This window comes from Numenius arquata, chromosome 9 (assembly GCF_964106895.1).
Source record: "Numenius arquata chromosome 9, bNumArq3.hap1.1, whole genome shotgun sequence".
NCBI classification, from domain to species: Eukaryota; Metazoa; Chordata; class Aves; order Charadriiformes; family Scolopacidae; genus Numenius; species Numenius arquata.
The window spans coordinates 36,889,939-36,895,938 of record NC_133584.1 but is presented as its reverse complement, the minus strand read 5'-3'; positions in this window follow the sequence as shown (position 1 = coordinate 36,895,938).

Sequence of the window (6,000 nt, the reverse complement as noted above, 5' to 3'; positions counted from 1 at the left end):
GTAGCGACATGGAAACATGCCTTGCTGTAGAAATCTGTATGAACGATGAGAACTTGAAGGAAGAGGGCCACATGTTCATGCTTAAAAGATCAGGAAGGTTTCTCCAAGCACTGGAAATGGTCTGGGGAAAAGGACACCAAGTCAGAAGTTGAAAGCAAGCGTCAGTGGGAGTATTTGGGAGGGAGGATACGAGGGCACCAGTCACCACAAGGCGGGCATATAAGGAGATGTGCTCTGTTCTGAAACAACTAAAACCAAATTGTTGATGTGACTCCTTGTCATCTGACACAGGTAATAGCCCTGCAAAACATTCGTGGATACAGTCAGGTTTCTTGGTACAAATTTGAGAAAGTATTAGAACTCCTGTTAAAATTCCTTTGTCTTCTGCCATTTGTCCTCCTCTCTGTGCTGCTCCCTCTCTCTCTGTTCCTTCTTCCCACCACTCTTTCCATCTCAGGCCTTCAGAGCAAGGAAGATCTGCTTTTCTGCTGCCAGCTGCGGCCTTACCACTGGCTGCAAGTTGGTACCAGAAGTAAAAGGTGTGAACTGCTTGCAGCCCTGCAGCTTTCCAAAGGTGCTGGTTTTCTGTATGGGTCCTGGGCATGCCCAGAAACAGAGGAGTGGGGAGACAGGGAGGAGGGACACCCACGGTATCCACCTTCTGACCATCAGGACATGCTCCTCACACCTTGCCCAAACTTCTTGATGCAGTATTTAGGCCCCAATAAAACTCTCCTGGAGAAGATCCCTAACAGTTTTGCCTTAAAACATTTTAGTCTGAGATATTTAGAGCGGACCTATGATGTTCCATCACATACAGCTGCCTAATCTCAAAATGCAACACCATCCTCTGCACCAACCACGGGACATCATTTTCTGCTCTTTTCCTCTCTCTGTTTGTGTGTTGTCTCTGCCACAGCTCAGTCACTGACCATTGGATTAGATTGGAAATAAGCATGAAGCTGAATGATCATTCATTTTGTACTAGTGGACAGACCAACGTGGACTATGTTGTTGTGGGTATTTGTGCAGATCATCGGATTGGGAAGAAGTAGTGGATGAGGTCTTTTTCAGTTAACTGGAAGACGTCTCACGTGATCAAAGTGATTTGGAGTAGTCAACATGGAGTTATGAAGGGGAAATTGTACTTAACCAACCTGGTAGACAGCTATGATGAGATGAGTGGCTTGGTGAATGAGTGGATGTTTTTTATCTTGACATTAGCCAGGCTTTCAGCACTGTCTCTCATAACATCCTCACAGACAAGCAGAGAAGTACGGGCTCGATAAGCAGACAGTGAGGTAGACTGAAAACTGGCTGAATTTCAAGGCTCAAAGGGTGATCAGTGGCACAAAGTCCATCTGGAGGCTAGTCGCTAGTGGTGTAACCAGAGGTTGATACTAAGGCCAATATTACTTAACATCTTTGTTAATAACTTGGATGATGGGTCAGAGTGCTCACTCAGCAAGTTTGCAGATGATAAAAAACTGGGAGGAGTGGCTGCTGTAGTGGGTCGTTGTGCTACCATTCAGAGGAACCTGGACAGGCTGGAGAAATGGGCAGAAAGGAATCTCATGGAGCTCAGTAAAGAAAAAAACAAAAAGTCTTGCACCCGGGGAGGAATAACTCCATGCTCCAGTACAGACTGGGGCCCAACTGGCTGGAAAGCAGCTTTACATAAAAGGGCCCTGGGTGTCCTGGTGGACAAGTTGACCGTGAGCCAGTAATTCTCCCTCATAGCAAAGAAGGCTAATGGTATCCTGGGCTGCATTAGGCAAAGCACTGCCAGCAGGTCGAGGAAGGTGGCCCTTCCCCTCTGCCCAGCACTGGTGAGACCACACCTGGAGTGCTGAGTCCAGTGCTGGGCTTCCCTGTAAAAGAAAGGTACGAATTTACTGGAGGGGGTCCCATGAAGTGTCTGAGAGATGATTAAGTGACAGGAGCAACTGTTGTATGAGAAGAGGCTGAGAGAGCTGGGAGTGTTCAGACTGGGGAAGAGAAAGCTCGGGGGGAATCTGGGTGAGTATAAATGCGTGATGTGGGGATATGAAGAACACAGAGCCTCTTCTCAGCAGTGCTCACTGACAGAACTAGAGGCAATGGGCACAAACTGAAACACAGGAAATTCCATCTGAAATAAGATCACACATTTTTACTGTGAGGGTGGTCAAACGCTGGCACAGATTGCCTGGAAAGATTGTGGACTCCCCATCTTTGGAGATATTCAGAAGTCATCTGGACATGGTCCCGAGTGGCTTGTTCTAGTTGATCCTGCCTTGAGAAAGGGGGGTTGGACTAAATGATCTCCAGAGGTCCCTTCCAACCCCAACTTCCAGGTGCTTCTGTTTTGTAGCTTCTAAATAGCTATGCGTTTCACTTCACTTTCTTTTATGAAGAAAGTAAATCAGTTCCTGCTCACGCTACAGGGAACAGGCAGTGATATTAGACCTTCTCCATGCATGAGAACATCTGTTTGCTATTTCAGACACAAAGTCTGGATGTAACTTTTCAGATGTGTTACAAAAAGTTGGACTTGAAGACAGTGTGTGAAAAGAACATTTGTTATATGAGACTCAAATGCTGCTTGATTTTCACAAGGTTGAATCATAAATTCCTGAAGTTTTGTCGTTGCCTGGAGCTGCAGTACTTGACCAGCCTCCTCATCTGTGAAGGGCTCCTTGGGTCCTGTACAGTACTTGATGTGCCCTCAAGTACTGCTGGATATAACCACAAAGGCATAACGTTCCTCTGGTTCTGTAGAGAGCCTGGTGGCAAAGCCAAGAAAAGATTTGGGTACATGAAAGTTCGGTGTCATTATGCCTAATTTATAAATACGCCTATTCTCGCCAGTGGAAGGTGGTGGGAGGTACATATGCTACATCTGCACTAGTAAATGAAACAGTCCAAGGAGGCTGACTCACCTTGAGGCCAGCGCAACTCGTGTCCACACAGTGAAACTCTCTCCCCCTCTGAGCGGTGTGGCTGCATCCTGCCTGCCTGCATCCCTTGTGTGTGTGGGCCAGCTTGGGCTGGGACCATGCAAGGAATAAACTAACCATATGTTTTCTGCGCATATATGGCCAGCTAGGACTGTTTGCTTTCCCAGGCCTGTGTATGAGCCCCAAATTCTTTTTCCACCCCAAGGGTAGGGTTAGGTATCACCATGGTTCAAAATAACCGGTACTTCCATCAGAGGGGCTAGTTAATGTTAACAGGCTGTTACAGCAGTGTTGCCCAAGAGGTGGGCTGCACCCATTAATCAGGTTATGAGACATGATTGGGAAGGTAGTTGGGGCATGAGAAAGAGCAACTAGAGGTAGTTTAATACATTACTTGAGTAGTTAGGGAGAAGGATGTGAATGACTGAGTTCACCTAGAGCAGGAGTGTGGAGCAAAACAGTTGCAAATGCTGCTGGTAGTGCTCAATAGGAAACACCGAGGTTTTCCTCACATCCAGCTTAGTGAAGGCTGTTAGAGGGGTAGCCCGACCAGAGCCCTGAGTCCTCTCAGGAGACGAAGCACCTCCCTGTTCTGCATGACTGCTGAGAGGGCTGGGCAGGCTTCACCTTTTTGTCAAGGAACACGGCAACGTGGCTGCAGCTTCTCTAGATGTCTTCTGTGCAATGCTGTTGTGTTTGGAGGGCTCACCCAGAAAGCTGAAGACTTTAATTCAGTTGCATGCTCAGCCACTAACAACCACCCCACAGGAGGAGTCACCAGGCATGGATGGTCAAGCCTCCCTCCAGAGGAGGGCATGTATAGGCCTGGTGATTGGGAGTTTACCTGCTAGGGGAGAGGTCTGAGTGGTCCGTATTCTGTTTTTCTGTATTCTACTAGTGACTGCTTGAATACTGATCCAGCTCCCAAAACCCAGGACTCCTAACCCACCGCCTGCCTGCTAGGCTGCGGTCCTTTCTTTCTGCTATACCCCCTTCTCAATTAACACTGAATTATGTAAGAACGTAACTCAGTCAGACCCAAGAGCCAATGTTTTCTCCCTGTCAGATGTGGAATTTTAGGGAAAGAACATGAGAAACAGCCAGTACCAAATGATCCTTCCCTGACATACTTCCCATGTTCCAGCAGCCTGTGGTTTGGGGATTTCCTTGGACAGAGATGGCACCCAGGCCACGGCAACCAGAATGCTGAATATTAAACCAGATAATAACGATAATAGTAATGACAATGATGATGATGCCACTATCTAACTACTGTAGCCACATATTTTCCATTAATTTGGCTAATCACCTGCTGAACCCTTCCATGGTTTGGCCTCCACAACATCTTGCAATGATCAGTTCCACAATTTACTTAGATGATTTAATTTTAGGTACCCCTATCGTGTTACCCACCCAGATGCCTATTTCCCAAGAGAACAAGTTCTAACTTACTTTGTCTCCCTTGTTATGAAAGACCTTCTATTTTTCTGAAAATCCCCTTTGGCTTTGGCCATCTCTCCCTCCTTTTTATACTTTTTGAGATTAGGCAGGAAGGACACACAGTAAGGAAGATGTCAGCACATTGCAGATTTATACAGAGGTTTAAAAATATCTTCTGTTTTGTTCTCTGTGGTAGCAAAGTCCAATAAAGAGGATGGAGAATTTCCATCCTTCCAGAGACACTTTAAAAATATGTTAAGGAATTGGTGTAGGTACTCTGGGTGGTGATTACGTGCATTTGAACCCTCTGAGGCAGCAGAGAATCTGATCTTCCCCTTTCTGAGAAGTGCCCTAACCACCAGGGGTCTCATATGAACTTTGAGACATTCTGTTTCTGCTAAGCCCGTCTTGATAAAAAGAAAGTGGCCGCTATTGCAATTTGTGGATTGCCATTGCCTCTTGCATACCTTCCAAATGGAGTCCCTCTGGGACTTGGGAATTGCTGGTTTGGGCGGTGACTGGACCTACACAGGTCTCTTGGTGCTCGCCTCTGTCTGGGGAGGTGGGTGCTGAGAAGCCCAGGAAACTTGGAGGTCAAATGTGAGAGGAGTCTGGAGCTCAGACCCTTGTAGAAGACAACAAATGAGCAAGGGTCTGATGCCTCAACCCTTCTTGGAAAAAATTGTCAACATAAATGAACTTTGATCACTCCCAGCCTAGATAAAAAATTGCTGTAAGCCTGCAAACACCTAAGCTCATGTTAGGATCAGCGCCATAAGCAATGTAAAGCTCCAGCTGCTGTCCCACAGCTGCAGGACACTGTCATCATCACAGTGCTGCATTGGTTGTGTTGGACACAGCTGCTTTCCAGCCTCACCCACGAGAAGCTCCTTCTCCTTCAGCGCCAAGTCCTGATGTTTCAACTGAAGCACCAGCTCGGTCTCCCTATAAAAGTACCCTTTTACCCCAGAAACGCTTCATTCCTTTTCAGTTTCTATCTGCCACACCGAAGGAAGGAGAGGGAGGATGGAGACCCCAGCTCTCCTCAGGAAGAAGGAATTGCTAGGATTTCTGGAAAAGAGTTGACAGTTGCATGTCCAAAACCGGTTCCACGGTAGCCAGACAGAGAGGAGTTCCTGCCTGCCTCGCTGCGTGCCAAAGCTAACGAGGTAAGAATATGAAAGCATTCCTTGGCAATCATTTAAAGATGTCTAACTTGGAAGGAGTGGCTCAAAATTAGAAGAGCTTTTCTTTTTTTTTTTTTTTTTTTTTTTTTTTTTTCATTTTAAAATTTTCCTTTAAAAAATAAAAATAAAATTTTGCAAACAAAAAAAGGCCATCAATCCCAAATTATATGGCAGCCTTATCTCCCTGGACCAGCAGGCTTCACAGACACTGCTGAACTTTTCCCGCTCTCTAATCTCCCTTGGCTTTCTCCTTTTCTGCCCACCCTTGGATTCCCTCCTGACTATCTCCTCGCTTTGTCAGGTGTCCTTTGGAGGGTTCTACCCATCTTCTTACCTCTCCTACATGGCCTTCTGGTCTGCATTTCTGCTGACTGTTCTCCTGCCTCTGGATAGAAGCAGAATTTCATTTGCCTGTCTCCTTGCAGACAATTTAC